The 16,293-nt window shown below is 51.0% G+C and overlaps 4 non-coding genes across 4 annotated transcripts; all 4 read left to right on the forward strand.

Annotated features, from left to right (window-relative positions):
* Nucleotides 1-7,131: 7,131 nt before the first annotated feature.
* TRNAD-GUC (transfer RNA aspartic acid (anticodon GUC)) lies at nt 7,132-7,203 on the forward strand. The gene has a single exon. It is a non-coding gene; the product is annotated as a tRNA-Asp (tRNA).
* A 90-nt stretch (nt 7,204-7,293) lies between these two features.
* TRNAD-GUC (transfer RNA aspartic acid (anticodon GUC)) lies at nt 7,294-7,365 on the forward strand. The gene has a single exon. It is a non-coding gene; the product is annotated as a tRNA-Asp (tRNA).
* A 90-nt stretch (nt 7,366-7,455) lies between these two features.
* On the forward strand, nt 7,456-7,527 carry TRNAD-GUC (transfer RNA aspartic acid (anticodon GUC)). Its single transcript has one exon. It is a non-coding gene; the product is annotated as a tRNA-Asp (tRNA).
* A 5,233-nt stretch (nt 7,528-12,760) lies between these two features.
* TRNAD-GUC (transfer RNA aspartic acid (anticodon GUC)) lies at nt 12,761-12,832 on the forward strand. Its single transcript has one exon. It is a non-coding gene; the product is annotated as a tRNA-Asp (tRNA).
* The last annotated feature ends 3,461 nt before the right edge of the window (nt 12,833-16,293 follow it).

The raw sequence follows: 16,293 nt of genomic DNA on the forward strand, positions 1-16,293 counted from the left end.
CAGCATACCGACCCATAGCACTCACTAATGTCGAGTACAAAATTTACATGAAGGTTTTGGCACGAAGGCTGCAGACCGTGATTCATTTATTAGTTGGTCCGCATCAAACCTGCGGCATTAAAGGGCGGTCTATTTTCACAAATATTCACGTTGCGCGCAGTGTCTTAGAAACATGTGACGACACTAATGGTCAGGTGGCGATTCTACAGATCGATTTGGAAAAGGCTTTTGACTGCGTTGCCCATGAACTTTTGTTTTCAGTATTAGACCATGTTAATGTTGGTTCTGTTGTCCGCGAGGGTGTGGCCCTGGCATACCGGAACTGCACGACGAGATTGATCGTTAACAAGAGTCTGGGGGCCCCCATTAGCGTGCAGCGTTCGGGGCTGTCCCCTCAGCCCCCTTTTATTTTGTATTTATGTGGAGACCCTTTGTTTAAAGATACTGAGAAACATGAGTATTACCGGATTCAGATTACAAGCAGCCGAAGTAAAACTCTTGGCGTACGCTGATGACATTGCTGTGTTTGCTGTTGATAAGAGAGGTATAAGCGAGGCTGTTCAATGTGTACGCGATTTCAGCCAAGCTACAGGCAGCGGGGTTAACTGGTCGAAGTGCCTCGGGCTTTGGCATGGTCGGTGGGCATCTACGCCTGAACGGTTTGCCAGCGTGCCTTGGACGACGACACCAGTTAAATACTTGGGCGTTCCGCTGGATGCCTACCGTGACAGTGCAAAGTATTGGACAGGACAGGTCAAGGAGATACGGGAGATAGCGGATAAGTGGAAAGGAACCACCTTGTCGATTTTCGCCAGAGCCACTGTTTGCAACTTGTCCTTTATCAGCAGGCTCTGGTACGTAATGCAGGTGTTGCACTGTTCACGGCTAAGCATTCAAAAGCTACACAGAATTTTCGCCGTCTTCATCTGGTCGTCTGAATGGGAGCGCTGCAGCCGGACCAACCTGTTCCGACGGGTACAAGACGGCGGGCTGGGACTGGGCCATTTGTTTTTGAGACAGCTGGTCAATCGTTTTTTGTTTTTTCGGGACACAAGAAACCCGTTTTTGCGTACCGTATGCCAAGTTAGGCTGCGGCGTCTACTTCCAGAGTACATAGTCGGAACTGCTGAGGTGTATAGTAGGGTCACCGGTTTTTACTGGGAAATCGTTGCCAGTGTAAGGTTTCTTTCCGCGCGGTTTTCAAATGACTTTCTGTCCACTGTGAAACGAAAGAAACTGTACCATGCATTGTGTGATGTAGTTTTCCCAGTGCCCTTGTACAGGGCCTTGTACAGTGGAGGCCCAGGCAGAGATGTCTTAAAGAGAGTAAAAAAAATGCAGGTGGCCCCGGGCACAAAAACCTTCTTTTTTAAGCTGCACACCGGAACCTTACCGGTTAAAAAATTTTTAGAGGGAAAGGAATTATTTTTACCCTGGGGATCCCATTGTTTGATTTGCAGGAAGCCTGAAACAATAGACCATGTATTTTTACACTGTTGGGAAGGGGTTTATTTTTGGGATGTATTGCAGCGAACGCTAAAGAAAGAATTTCCACTTGACCCGTACGGCATCCGGTACTTATGTGTTGAAAATGAGGATGGGGTGCCTTTTGACTTAATAATGCTTACAGGCCTCCACTGTATATGGCGCTCTCGAATGGCAAGCTGTCATTGCGACAGAGACGCAAGACCTGCCGGAATCTACTTCCGCGAAAGCATGCACATGTTTCTGGCCATTCAGAAAGCCGCTGCGGAGCCTCCGGAGTGGCTCTCAAGACTAGAGCCGCTCTGTACTCTGCCTGAATTTTAAGTTGACGAAGCCAGGTTCATACTGGCTGACCACGAGTCGTATGTATAAAGCGTTTGTTGTGTTTTGTTGATTGTTTGTATTGTTTAATTTTCTGTGCAAAAGCCAGGCAATAAAGAAAAAAAAACACCGGTGGCTCCCCTCTTCCATCTCTCCTCGTTAGTATAGTGGCCAGTATCCCCGCCTGTCACGCGGGAGACCGGGGTTCGATTCCCCCACGGGGAGCTTTACTTTTTTTTTCTCTCCATGCCGGCACATTTACTGGCAGTAGAAGTCTCTGCCATGGCCAACACCAGTGGCTCCCCTCTTCCATCTCTCCTCGTTAGTATAGTGGGCAGTATCCCCGATTCTACTTCCGGCCACCGAGCGTGACGGACGCAGGATCATGAGCTCCAGCGGAGCGGCGATAGCGGCCCTTTCCAGCCGCGGAAACAGGCTCGAGGACAACGAAGATAGCGAGTACCAGATTATTCTGCCAACTTTGCCCACCGGACGCGTTGTTTTTAACACGCTTTTTTTGCACGGCGATGTGCGGGTTAGGCCATACAGGGTCGAGGATTTCCGTGACGCCCTTGCCAACGTTGGTGCGCTCCCCGACGTTTTGGCGTTGGGGGCGTATCAGATCAACCATGTGTGGGCTGTCACGTTAACCAGCACAGAAGCAACAAAGAAGCTGGCGGCGTTCAAGGAACTGGAAGTGAAAGGTCGCCGCTGCCTCATCATCGATCCCGAAGACCAACAAGTGAAGCTGCGTCTCCACTGGATGTTGCACGGCGTGGCAGATGAGGACATCCGGACGGCGTTTGCTGCTTTTGGAAACGTGACCGAAGTGACCCGGGAGAGGTGGCGAGTTCAAGGCGTCAAGGAGAAGGGGTCCACCACGAGGACGGTGCTCCTGAAATTGAAGCCTGGCATTAAGGTTGATGATTTACCGCACCAGCTGCGAGTCGCCGGGGAATTAGCCCTTGTCGTGGTGCCTGGGCGGGCGATGCAGTGCTTACGCTGTCGAGGCACGGGACACGTCCGCTGCGAATGTAAGGTGCCCCGATGTTCAAAATGTAGGCGCTACGGACATGAGGAGGCTGACTGTGTGCTCACGTACGCTTCGGCCGCGGGACCTGGAACGAGGGAGCGGTCGGCGGAGCTCACTATGGACGTAGTCGAGGCAGAGGAGGCGGCAAAGGGAACCGGAGAAGCGCGCACGCAGGCACGGGAGACAGACTCGTCGGGGGACTCGGCACGAGATATCAGTGGTGCCAGCGATGCAGGGAGGAGTGACGCTACACCTGACCTCCCGAGGTCAGAGGACGAGACGTCACCTCAGCCTGCAGACGACATGGAGCAAGATAACGGTGAGGAGCACCCGGACACCAGCGGTACCCGTTCGCCAAGCGTCACAGCCCCAGCCAAGCGACCCCACACACAGACCGATCTCGAAGGTGACAAGGCAGCAGCCCCCGGTGTCGACGAGCCGCCAGCAAAAACAGTCCAATCCCGGAGGTCCGCACTACGTCCGCGGCCAAACCTTTCTTCGGAGAGGCGTGCAGCGGATAAAGCGCCCCCGCTGCCAGTTCAGCCGCTCGCACCAGACGGAGGCGGTTCCAACGACGGCGTCTAGCCGCGCGCTAGACGAGGAAGGTAAGCACCATGCTCTCGGTCTTTTCACCCTTTATGAAAATGGCGCCTGAAACCCCTTTGAGAGTAGCCACGTTAAATGTCAGGGGATTGGCAGCAAAAAAGAAGCAGAGCCAAGTACATCGCCTGCTAAGTGACCATGATATCGACGTGCTTGCCGTGCAAGAAACAAAGGTTGATGGGGAGGAAGAGACCGGGAGCATGGTGCAACGTTTCACGGCTAGATTTTACGCCATTGTGAGCCACGCGGTAGGGACATCGGCTGGGTGTGTATTGCTTGTCAAAAAGCTGCCTGGACTGATTGTACAGGCTCACTACTCATGTCTGTCAGGACGGTGTGTTGTAGCTGATTTTGCATATTACAATGCTGAGTGGCGCATTATTTGTGTGTATGCCCCGAACATTGTTGAGGAAAGAGCAGTGTTTTTCGAGAATGTTATGCAGCAGTTAAGTACGGAGAGGCAGGTAGTAATGCTGGGCGATTTCAACTGTGTACTGAATGCTCGGGACAAAACCAGAACACGCGGCTTCAGAGACAAGAGCACTGATGTGTTGTGCCAGTTAACAAGCGAGTGGAATATGGAAGATGTGGCCGAGTACCTGGGGGGAGCGCGTGCCGTACAGTACACGCATTTCCAAGGTGCGAGCCACGCACGCCTTGACAGAATTTACGTGTCGCTGGATTTGATTCCCGTATGCAATGAATACCAAGTTGTGCCCATGACATTCACGGATCACTGTTTAGTGAAATGCGTATTCGGCACCAAAAAACGAAGGAATGCATTTAGCTGGGAGTTATGGAAATTTAACAACAAATTGCTCATTGATGAGACCTTTAGACGGGTTGTACTAAATGAACTCATTAAAGTAAGGCCGGGCACATTGTACGAAATCTGGAAGCAATGGGAGATGTGCAAAGAACAGATTAAAATAAAAGCCATTGATAGGTCCAGTTGCCTGCGGTACCAGGAGAAAATTAAAGAAACCCAGCTAAAGGCTTTGCTGGAAAAACTACATGAGCAAGAATGTAACGCACCCGGCACATGGATAGAAGATATTAATAAAATAAACGAACAGCTTGCGTTGATGGAAGAAGACAGATACCAAGGAGCGTTAGTGCGGGCAAGGGCGGAAAGTTGGGACATGGGCGAGACGCCCTCGAAAAGAGCACTGGCTTTGGAAAAGGCGCATGCGGAAAAAAATCATATTGATAAGATTGAATGGGGCGGCATGCTATCGTCAGATGACGAACATATCAGACAAGGCTTCTTCCAGTATTATCAGCAGCTTTTTAACAAACAGAAGGTCGACATAAACGCGTTCAAAGAAAAGTTTCTTATCGCTATGCCACGACTTGACGAGGACACGAAGGAAAGATTAGAGATGCCAATCACAGAACTCGAGGTCGAAAAAGCAATCGATAGTTTAAATATGGGAAAGTCGCCTGGGCCAGACGGCCTAAGGGCAGCCTTCTATAAGGGGTTTAAGAACGAAATAGCGCCAATATTGACTGCGTTGTTCAAAGAAGCCTACGAAATAAACAGATTGCCGCTGTCATACGGGTTATCTCACACTATTCTAATTCCAAAGACAAATAACGAGGAAAAGCTCCAGCAGGTCACAGCTTACAGGCCAATTTCCTTGACTAATGTCGATTATAAAATATTAATGAAAGTGCTAGCAAGGAGACTGCAGTCAGTAATTCAGGATATTGTTGGCCCTCACCAAACGTGCGGGATAAAGGGGAGATCAATTATGACTAACATTCACACGGCAAGATCGGTTCTGGAGTGTTGTGATCTGACTAATGACTGTGTGGCCATCCTCCAACTGGACCTCGAAAAGGCATTTGACTGTGTAGCCCACGAAATTTTGCTCTGTATTCTGGACCACGCGAATGTAGGTTCAGTAATTCGAGAGGGCGTGGCCATGGCGTACCGCGGCTGCACTACGAGATTAATTATAAACAAGAGTCTGGGGGCCCCCATTCGGGTGCAACGTTCGGTACGCCAGGGCTGCCCCCTCAGTCCACTTTTGTTTGCCATTTATATAGAGACACTATGTTTGAACATTATTAAGAACGAGGCTGTTCAAGGTTTTAGGTTGCAGGCAGCTGAAGTCAAGTTGCTTGCGTACGCGGATGACCTAGCGGTGTTTGCTGTGAATCAGCAGAGCATACGGGAGGCTGTTGTGTCTGTTGACAGTTTCAGGAAGGCAACCGGAAGTAAAGTGAACTGGGCAAAGTGCCAGGGACTTTGGCATGGGGGTTGGCCATCAACCCCAGATCGTTTTGCGAATGTGACTTGGGTAACTATCCCCCCAAAATACCTAGGAGTGCCACTAAATTGCTACCGGGACAGTGATGCATATTGGAAAGAACAAGCGCACGAACTACGGGAAAAATCAGATAGATGGAAGGGGGCACATTTATCAATCTTTGCGAGAGCGACGGTGTGTAACTTGTTCTTTTTAAGCAAACTGTGGTACGTCATGCAAGTGTTGCACTGTTCCCGGGCAAATGTACAGAAGATACATCGCATTTTAGCTGTTTTTGTTTGGTCCTCGACCTGGGAACGGTGCCGACGGACGAATTTGTTTAGACGTGTGAAAGATGGTGGCCTTGGGCTAGGACATCTGTTTCTGCGCCAGCTTGTAAACAGGTTTTTCTTTTTCCGAGATGTGCGTGACCCTTTTTTGAGAACTATGTGTCAACTAAGGTTGACCCGTGTTTTGCCTGATTTTGTGGTGGGAACAAATTATTTTTCCGGAAGAACTTTAGGTTACTTCAGAGAAGTTGCTGATAGCGTTAAATTTCTGGTTGTGCGTTTTTCGAGAGAATATTTAAGTGACGTGAAGCGGAGAAAGCTATACGCAGATCTGTGTGATGTTGTTTTTCCAGTGCCAATGTACAGAGCTTTGTACGATGGAGGCCACGGAGGGGATGTTCTGAAAAGAGTAAAAAGAATGCAAGTACAGCCAGGAACCAAAACTTTCTTCTTCAAGTTACATACGGAAACACTCTCAGTTAAAAGGTTTTTAGAGGGAAGGGGTTTATTCCTACCGTGGGGTTCGCATTGCCTAATCTGCAAGTGTCCCGAAACAATAGACCATGTGTTTCTTCACTGTTGGGAGGGGGTGTTTTTTTGGGATGTTTTGCAACGAACAATTAAAAAAGAGCTGCCGCTTCATCCCTACGGTATCAGATATTTGGCAATTGAAAACCAGGACGGGTTTCCGTTTGATCAGGTAATGCTCTGGGGCCTCCATAGTATATGGCGCTCCAGAATGGCGGGGTATTACTGCGATTCTGACGCGAGACCAGCCCGCATGTATTTTCGGGAAAATGTACGTAGATTTGTGGAAGTAATGAAACTACAAGCATGTGTACCCGATTGGCTACCCAGGATGGAAAATTTGGCTCTGTTGAGAGAATTTTAAACTTGACAAGGCCTGCCAGGAAGATCTGGCAGGTTGCTAGTTTTCAGTTTGGTGTATGTAGATGTTGTGTTGTTTTCTTGAAGGCAATAAAGAAAAAAAAAAAGTGGGCAGTATCCCCGCCTGTCACGCGGGAGACCGGGGTTCGATTCCCCGACGGGGAGCTTTACTTTTTTTTTCTCTCCATGCCGGCACATTTACTGGCAGTAGAATTCTCTGCCATGGCCAACACCGGTGGCTCCCCTCTTCCATCTCTCCTCGTTAGTATAGTGGCCAGTATCCCCGCCTGTCACGCGGGAGACCGGGGTTCGATTCCCCGACGGGGAGCTTTACTTTTTTTTCTCTCCATGCCGGCACATTTACTGGCAGTAGAATTCTCTGCCATGGCCAACACCGGTGGCTCCCCTCTTCCATCTCTCCTCGTTAGTATAGTGGCCAGTATCCCCGCCTGTCACGCGGGAGACCGGGGTTCGATTCCCCGACGGGGAGCTTTACTTTTTTTTCTCTCCATGCCGGCACATTTACTGGCAGTAGAATTCTCTGCCATGGCCAACACCGGTGGCTCCCCTCTTCCATCTCTCCTCGTTAGTATAGTGGCCAGTATCCCCGCCTGTCACGCGGGAGACCGGGGTTCGATTCCCCGACGGGGAGGTTTACTTTTTTTTCTCTCCATGCCGGCACATTTACTGGCAGTAGAATTCTCTGCCATGGCCAACACCGGTGGCTCCCCTCTTCCATCTCTCCTCGTTAGTAAGTGGCCAGTATCCCCGCCTGTCACGCGGGAGACCGGGGTTCGATTCCCCGACGGGGAGCTTTACTTTTTTTTCTCTCCATGCCGGCACATTTACTGGCAGTAGAATTCTCTGCCATGGCCAACACCGGTGGCTCCCCTCTTCCATCTCTCCTCGTTAGTATAGTGGCGGGGATTCCATTTCCGGCCACCGAGCGTGACGGACGTGTGTGTCATGGGCTCCGTAGGAGCGGCTTCAGCGGCCCAGCAGGGCCGCGGTAACAGGAATATTGCTTCAGACAATGAGTACCAAGTTGTTTTGCCTAGTTTGCCAACAGGGCGTTTTGTTTTGAACACCGTTTTTCTACACTGTGATGTTAGGGCCCGCCCGTATCGGGCAGAAGATTTTCGCGATGCTCTCGCCGAGTTATCGCTCCTGCCGGAAGTGATTGCCCTCGGAGCCTACCGCATGAGCCATGTGTGGGCGGTGACTTTCAAGGACGAAGATGCGGTGAAAAAGATTGTCGGCATGGGTGAGCTGCTGGTGAAAAAGTGCCGCTGTATCGTAATTGATCCTGCCAACCAGGACGTTCGCATGAAAGTGCATTGGTTGCTACACAGCGTGCCCGACGACGACGTACGGTTTGCCTTCGAGCCGTACGGGAAGGTCACAGACGTCGGCCGAGAGCGGTGGCGGGTGCATGGCCTAGCAGATAAGGGCTCAACTACCAGACTGGTCACCTTGAAGTTGAAGCCGGGCGTAAAGTTGGACGACCTGCCGCACCAGGTGAGCGTCGCCGGAGAGTTGGCCCTCGTGGTCGTGCCAGGTAGGGCTCCGCTCTGCCTTCGGTGCCGTGGCACGGGCCACATTCGTCGCGACTGCCGCATCCCCAAGTGCAGTGCGTGCCGACGCTTCGGTCATGAGAGCAGCCAGTGCGAGCGGACGTATGCCAGCGTAACAGGACTGACAACCACCGACGACGCCTCAAACCTGCTCATGGACGAGGCGGACATGGAGGATGCAGCATCGGTGGCAAGTGCAAGAACGGAGGTAGCCGAAAATACGGTGATTCCACTGCCGCAGCAGGAGCAACCCGGAACCGAAGCGGTTACTGCAGAGCAGCATCAACCGCCTTCGCAGGATTCTTCGACAGCTGTGAGCGCCGAGCTGAAAACCTCAGTTGATTATGAAGCGGCTCCCAGCACCTCAGAACCCGAGGTTATGGACATCCTTAGCGCTTCAGCCAGCCTGCTGGCGGGGAAACGACCACACGACAAGACCCTTAGCGTTGGGACGAAGGAGGACGGCGGGGGCGAAGACGAGCCACCCACCAAAGCCCCAGGTATGCGGAGGTCTACCTTGAAGCCGCGACCGAACATTCCGGTCGATTCGCGGCAGGCGGGTAAACCGCCCCCGTAAATTTAGTTTGTCCAGCTAAGGTGGGTTGGGAGGGGTTTCCGTAAACGCCATGGCCCTCATCATGAGCGGTTCATTTTTCGTGTTCGGGCTTGGAAAGAGGTGCCAAGTTTACTTGGACTGTCCTTTTTTGTTGGTTAGAGTTTCTTTTTTTTTTCCTGGCCTTCGACGCGCTTATCGCCACAGTATCATGACCACAGACCCTTGGGCTATTGTAATGGGCACCATTCTACCGTGTAACCATGGCGGTTAATATCGAAAGAGCGCTACGGGTAGCGACGTTAAACGTACGGGGCCTTGGAGCAAGACGACGACAATGTCAGCTTAGTCGCCTTCTCTTAGATAATGACTTACATATAGTGGGAATCCAAGAGACAAAAATTGAGAGCCAGGAGCTCACCGACCGAATGGTGTCCAATTTTCGTGCTCATTTCGATGTGTGTATTTCTCACGCGATTGGTGGATCAGGTGGTTGCGCCATATTCATACGCAACAACTTTGGAATCTGCGTGCAGTCAGTATTTTCATGTGACAGTGGACGCCTCTTAATCGCTGATATCGTCTTTGGCGAATTGGAGTGTCGCGTCATCTGTGTATACGCGCCGAATATTGACATGGAACGGCGGGCATTCTTTGAAAGGCTTGAGGCGTACCTAAACTGTCAGAAAGTGATAATACTGCTAGGCGATTTTAACTGTGTTTGCAATGTTGATGACCGCGCAAAACATTCGCGTGTTCGTGACAAGAGTGCAGAATTTCTTAATACACTTGTGCACGAATATGACCTTGAAGACATTGGTAGCGTTTTCGCCAGCGGTACTCGTCCGCAGTTTACACACTTCCAGCAAGACAGCCATGCAAGGTTAGACAGATTATATGTCTCTGCCGAATTGATACCAATGTGTAGCGAGTACGAAGTGAAACCCATCGCATACAGCGATCACTGCTTGGTAACGGCCGCCTTTGGAAAGACGCAGAGGAAACGAATCTTTAGCTGGGACTTGTGGAAAATGAATGCGCAGCTGTTGGATGACGAAGCTTTTGTCGACGCTGTAACGAAAGAACTGAAAAATTTGACTGCAAGCGAGCCAGAAAGTTACGCCATTCGTTGGGAAGATTTTAAGCAGAAAGTAAAAACAATGGCTATTGAAAGAAGTAGTGTCATTCGACGCAATCAGAAAGAAGCAGAGACAAAGCTTCGCCAGCAACTGCAGTTTTTTGTTAGTATGGAGAATGTCGAACCTGGTCTGTGTGTTAGAGGAATAAAGGAAGTGAAAACTGAACTTGAACGGATAGATTCGGAGAAGTACAAGGCGGCAGTAGTGAGATCAAGGTCCGAGAAGCTGTGGGCGGGAGAAATGCCAACCAAGCGGGCTCTCTCAGATGAAAAAAGATACGCATGTCAAAAAGAAATCCGCCAACTAGCTATAGGTGAAAACATCACGTCTAACAGAAATGAAATTAAGCATGCGATTGCCGAGCACTTTAAAGAAATTCTAAGCCATCCACGGGACCTTAAAGATTGTTTCCAAAAAGAATTCCTTCCGTTGATGCCAAAGCTTGACGAAGAAGTAAGGACACAGTTAGAACAACCAATCACACCAAGTGAGATAGAATGCGCAATAAATGAGCTGGCAGTCGGGAAAGCACCTGGGCCGGATGGCTTAGGGGCCATTTTCTATAAAACCTTCCGGTCTGAGGTTGCCCAAGTTCTTTATCACGTTGTTAGCGAAGCGTATGACCAGAAAAGACTACCCTTGTCCTTCACAACCTCGCATATCGTGCTAATCCCGAAGAGTGATGATGCTCAGAAACGTTTGTTGCCAGGCTCATATCGCCCAATAACTCTTGCTAACGTCGACTATAAAATATTCACCAAAGTTCTAGCAAAGCGACTGCAAGGTGTTATTAAGAAGTTGGTTGGACCACACCAGACTTGTGGCATTAAAGGCCGCACTATCGCGACGAATGTGCACGTGGCTCGAAGCGTGCTCGAGTGTTGCGACGTGCTGGGCGATCACGTCGCGATGATGCAGCTTGACCTGGCAAAAGCCTTCGACCGTGTCTCGCACGAGGCATTGCTCTGCATACTTGAACACACAAATGTGGGCAGTGTGATTACGGAAGGCGTCACGATGGCGTACAAAAAATGTACAACGCGTATTATTGTTAACGGTGAGCTCACTGATAGCTTGTGCGTGCTCTCGTCGGTGAGGCAGGGATGCCCCCTTTCACCACTGCTGTTTGCCGCTTATCTTGAGCCACTCTGTCTGGCGATGGAACATAATGCGCGCATAACAGGTTACAGACTACAGGCTGCCGAAGTCAAAATTCTGGCGTACGCGGATGACATCGCGGTGTTCTGCGCCAGCAAAGATAGCATTAGAGAGGCAACTAATGTCGTCGAAAAGTTTTGTGATGCGACTGGAGCCCAGATAAACTGGGATAAAAGTCATGGCTTCTGGCATGGCGATTGGGTGGACACACCAGAAGCCTTTTGTCGGCTCACCTGGTCAATGGTGCCAACGCAGTACCTTGGTGTGCCTCTCGGAAATTATCGCGACCCTGAACCGTACTGGAGGGATCAAGCCTTGATGGCTAAAGAAAAGGCGAACGGGTGGCAAGGCAAGCAACTGTCGATGTTTTCTAGAGCCACTGTCTGCAACCTTTTTTTGATATCAAAAATCTGGTACGTCATGAATGTGTTGTGTGCGGCGAGGATGAGCATTCAAAAAATGCACCGGGTTTTTGCTATTTTTATTTGGGCCTCGACTTGGGAGCGGTCCAGTCGAACGAATTTGTTTTTGCCTGTAAAGAAAGGAGGTCTTGGCCTGGCTCACTTGTTTCTGCGACAAATTGTGGCACGCTTTGTTTTTTTACGGGATCAGAATGATATCTTCCTGCGCACAGTTATACAAGTAAGACTGTATAGACTTCTGCCTGGATTCGTAGTCTCGTCTGTGCAAAATATGTGCGGAAGGGTGACTGGATACCTGCATGAAGTTGTTTTATCGTATAGGCTGTTGAATGTACGTTTTTCCCAGCAGTACCTGTCAACCGTTACAAAGAAAAAACTCTACAGAGAACTTGTAGATGTCATGCTCCCTGTACCTTTGTACCGTTCTCCACATCGCGGTGGCCCAGGACAGGACGTCCTAAAAAGAGTGAAGAAAATGCCTATACTACCCTCCGCCAAATCGTTCTTTTTCAAGTTACATACAAACACCCTCCCAGTTAAGACCTGGCTTCACGATAAAGGACTCTTCATTCCCTGGAACACTGACTGCTTTTTATGCAAGAAACCCGAAACAATAGAACACGTATTTCTAGACTGCTGGGACCCGATCTTTCATTGGGATGTACTCCAAAGAACTTTAAAAAAACAGTTACCCCTCGATCCGTACGGAAACGTTTCTTGCCTGTGAATCCCTCAGAGGAAATACCTTATGACCTCATTATGGTCCTGGGCCTCCACGCGGTGTGGAAAACACGAATGCAGTTCGAACACGCGGACTTGGTTGTTCGCCCGGTTCGCGAACATTTCATTGAGAGCGTTGTGCGCTTAAGAAATGTGTACAACGCACTGCCTGATCCACCACAATGGATAACTGTACTAGATGGATTAATGTCGCTCAAAAAATTTTAAAGTCGTGTCGGCCGAAGTGTGGCCGCCATGTTTTATTTCTTGTAACCTCTTGATTTGTACGTCAAAATCGGCAATAAAGAAAAAAAAAAAATCCTCGTTAGTATAGTGGCCAGTATCCCCGCCTGTCACGCGGGAGACCGGGGTTCGATTCCCCGACGGGGAGGTTTACTTTTTTTTCTCTCCATGCCGGCAGATTTACTGGCAGTAGAATTCTCTGCCATGGCCAACACCGGTGGCTCCCCTCATTCTACTTCCGGCCACCGAGCGTGACGGACGCAGGATCATGAGCTCCGGCGGAGCGGCGATAGCGGCACTTGCTGGCCGCGGAAACAGGTTTGCTGCCGACGCAGATAAGGAATACGAGATAGTTTTGCCTACCCTTCCTACAGGACGTGTTGTTCTTAACACGGTGTTTCTTCACGGCGACGTGCGAGCGAGGCCCTACAGGGTGGAAGATTTTCGGGATGCCCTGGCCAACGCTGGTACGCTCTCCGACGTCGTGGCGTTGGGGGCGTATCAGATTAACCACGTGTGGGCGGTGACGATGAGCACGTCAGAAGCTGGGAAGAAACTTGCTGCCTGCAAATAGCTACAAGTGAAAGGGCGCCGGTGCATTATTTTCGACCCTGAAGATCAGCAGGTAAAGCTGCGCCTGCATTGGATGCTGCACGGGGTGGCTGACGACGACATTCGGACTGCGTTCGCGGCGTTCGGCAACGTGACGGAGGTGACGCGGGAGCGTTGGCGTGTCCAAGGCATGAAGGAGAAAGGCTCGACCACCAGGACCGTGCTACTGAAGTTGAAGCCGGGAATTAAGGTGGATGATTTGCCACACAAGGTCCGAGTAGCCGGTGAGCTGGCCCTCGTTGTTGTCCCTGGGCGACCGATGCAGTGCCTGCGTTGCCACGGCACGGGTCACGTTCGCCGCGACTGCAAGGTGCCCAGGTGTTCCCAGTGCAGGCGCTACGGACACGTGGACGCGGACTGCGTCCGTACCTACGCGTCAGCTACCGGGCTCGGAAAGGCGAACGACACTGCGGAACTCATGGACATCACCGAGGCGGAGGAAGCAGCCACTGGTACGGACGAGGCGGGCAAGTCGGCTTCTACGCTTGCGACGTCTGGGACTCCCAGTGACGACACCAAAGCGGGCGACGAACCAGAGAGCCAACAGCCGACGGGAGGTTCCCTCGGCGTCTCTAACGAGACGTCAGAGAACGGGGCGTGCCCATCAGAGCCCGTGGTCGACGAGGGAAAGGACCTGAACGAGGACCACCACGAGAATACCGGCGCCCGCACAACAAGCGTCACGCCCCCCGCTACCACCCCGGCGAAGCGTCCCCATGACCAGGCCAGCCCCGAAGGAGGCAAAGTGGTAGCACCCGGCGTCGAGGAGCCCCCTGCAAAGACGACTCAAGCCCGGCGTTCGTCGTTCAGGCCACGCCCAAACTATGCGGCCGACAAACGGTACTCCTCCGCAGACAAGGTACTACTCGAGAAGACTGATGTACTTGCGCCGGATGATACCGGCGACAACAGTGGCGTCTAGCTGCGCGCTAGACGTGGAAGGTAAGCACCATGCTGTTGGTTCCTTCCTCTTGCGTAAAAATGGCTCCCGCCTCCGCCTTTAGAGTCGCTACATTGAATGTGAGGGGCCTGGCGGCAAGGAAAAAACAAGGTCAGGTGTCCCGACTTATTACAGAGCGCGAGATAGATGTATTGGCCGTGCAGGAGACGAAAGTGGACGGCAACGAAGGAACCGACAGCATGTTGCGACGTTTCACGACTAGATTTTATGCTGTCGTCAGTCAAGCAGTGGGAACATCGGCTGGCTGCGTGCTTTTTGTAAAGAAGATGCCGGGGCTAGAGGTGCAGGCTTATTTGTCGTGTGTGTCTGGCCGGTGTATTGCGCTTGATTTTAGAGCGCAGCTCTTTGGCGTCCGTTCCTGGGTTTCGCGTCGTCGTCGGCGTTGTCGTCGGCCTCGTAACCAGCTCCGCCCCCCTTTCATCCCCCCAGCGCTAGCAGCGACCGACTGATACCGCTGGATGCCGCTGACGCCGCTAGAGAGTCAAGATAACGTGACTGCATAGAACACCGTCGCCGCCATGCAGAAAGAGGAGGAAAGGGTCCCCCCCCCCCCCCCCTGTTTTTGTGTGGCGGATAGGGTGCTCTTCAGTTGCCGACGCGCCGGTTATTTCACGTAGGCCCCGGCACGTCGACGAATACGTGACCACGTCCCCACGGCTAGACCTGGTTCTTAGCGCTGCGGAAGCGAGGGTATCATATTGTTTGTGTCGGCATCGGCGGCGTTGTCCCTGAAACCAACTCCGCAGCTGGGGTTGACTCACTATCGAAAAGGTGAAACAGCTTATTTGCTTCGCTCAAATTTCGCATTAGGAAGTAACGTAATCGTCGGTAATTTTTTGTCTGAACGGCACTGAGTGGCGCATTGTTACCGTGTACGCGCCGAATGTGGTTGAGGAAAGGGTTGCCTTTTTCCAAAGCCTCCAAGAGCGCCTTTGCAGGGAGAGGCGGCTCATTGTATTAGGCGACTTCAATTGTGTTCTTAATGCGCGCGATAAGTCAAGCATCCGGGGGTTTCGAGACAGGAGCACTGAAGTGTTGATGCGAACGATCGAGAACGGAAACCTTGAGGATGTGGCTGAACTTATTGAGGGTGCGCGGGCAGTGCAGTTCGCTCATTTCCAGGGCTCAAGCCATGCACGGCTGGACCGCATTTACGCATCAGTCGACCTTGCCCCTGATTGCAACCATTATGAAGTTGTGGGAGTCTCCTTCTCAGACCACTGTTTAGTTGAGTGCTGCCTGGGGAGTGTGAACCGAAGCAACGCATTTTCGTGGGAAATGTGGAAGCTAAACAACACGCTTCTTCACGACGATATCTACTGCAGAGCAGTAAAGGATGAAATAGGGAAAATAAACCCGCGCAAGAACCTGAAGATTTGGCAACAGTGGGAGCTAAGTAAAGAATCTTTAAAAATCAAAGCAATAGAAAGGGCGACATGTATCCGTTATAAGAAAAAACAAGACGAAGCTGAGCTAAGGGCACTGCTTCAAACGCTGATGAAGCAGGAATGCAAAGAGCCTGGGAAATGGATAGAAGATGTCGGGAAAACAAAACAAAAGATAGAGCTTATGGAAGAACGGCGTTATCGCGGAGCACTAGTGAGGGCGAGGGCGGAAGACATAACTGCTGGCGAAGCGCCATCGAAACGTGCTCTTGGTCTAGAAAAAGCGCGCGCTGAAAGAAATCACATCGATAAAATAGATTGGGGGGGGGGGGGGGTTATCTTATCGGCAGACACTGACCACATCAAAGAAGCCTTTAACGAATACTACCAGAGGCTTTTTTCATCGACTCCTGTAGACGCAGTAGCCTTTACGCACCAGTTTCTTGGTGCAATGCCACGGCTTGACGAAGAAAGCAAAAAGAGAATGGAACTAGCAATAACTCACAGCGAGGTAGAGCACGCGATAGATCAGTTAAACCTAGGAAAATCACCAGGACCAGATGGGCTCAGTGCGGCATTTTATAAAGAATTTAAGCACGAAATTGCCCCAGTGCTGTGTACAATGTTCAATGAAGCCTATGAAGTAAACGT

Source organism: Amblyomma mixtum, chromosome 4, assembly GCF_055824585.1.
Source record: "Amblyomma mixtum isolate Tamu chromosome 4, ASM5582458v1, whole genome shotgun sequence".
Classification (NCBI taxonomy): domain Eukaryota; kingdom Metazoa; phylum Arthropoda; class Arachnida; order Ixodida; family Ixodidae; genus Amblyomma; species Amblyomma mixtum.